Raw genomic sequence first — 948 nt, forward strand, 5'->3', positions numbered from 1 at the left:
ATTATTTATCTATCTATCTATCTATCTATCTATCTATCTATTTATTTACTTATTTATTTTCTGAATTCAAGGATTAAATTTGCATTTTGTCCCTCAAACAACATTTCAGTCTTCTGGAATATTCTACACACAAATCTCAGAAATCTAAATAGAATGTTTTAATAGAAAAGACTGTTCTTGTGATAGACTCAGTGGATATATTTCATTGTAATTTAATTCAGAATCCACGAGAGACTAATAAATTAAAAAATGCAGAGATAGCAGGCTCTTTGTTGCATTACAGATGAAATTTCCTTTTCTAGAAGGTGCTTTGAACACTGTTTGATATGTTCAGTTGCAAAAAGTCCATCCTCAGAATGTTTAGTTAGATATCTTCCACTTGAGCCACTCCAGTGTCTTACATCAGTTTCCTGACATAATACTGGCTCAGCTTTTTAGCTAGAATGGATATTTACTACTTTTGACAGTAGTAAAAAGCTGTTCCATATATATATAGTCCCTTATGACAGTAGTAAAAAGTTGTTCCATCTCTTCTCCAATTAGAATTGTATCTAACAGGATTCAAAAGAAAAAAAAGATAATAATTGTAATATGTGCAGGTGTACTTGTTAGGTCAAAGACAGCACTTCGTGTAGGCTAGTTTATGGAGACCTCACATTTCTGGAACAATGTGCCATTCTATACCTTATCATTTTACCTAATCACCTTTTATTTGAAACAGGGAAAGACAGGCTCTTACTCAAACTATACTTGAGTCCTATTGAGGAAAGGCTATTTCTACATGTACTAGTATTTGGCAACATAGAAAAAGAAGAGTAAATTCAATTGATTTTAAATAGGAAGATGGAAGGATCTGATGTAAGAATTATGCTTGTATGACTTGGACAATTTGTCTAAGAGAGTTAAATCTAAGCAAAATGAGGATTTGGATTCTAGATCAAAAAAAAA

Source organism: Meleagris gallopavo, chromosome Z (genome assembly GCF_000146605.3).
Source record: "Meleagris gallopavo isolate NT-WF06-2002-E0010 breed Aviagen turkey brand Nicholas breeding stock chromosome Z, Turkey_5.1, whole genome shotgun sequence".
Taxonomy (NCBI): domain Eukaryota; kingdom Metazoa; phylum Chordata; class Aves; order Galliformes; family Phasianidae; genus Meleagris; species Meleagris gallopavo.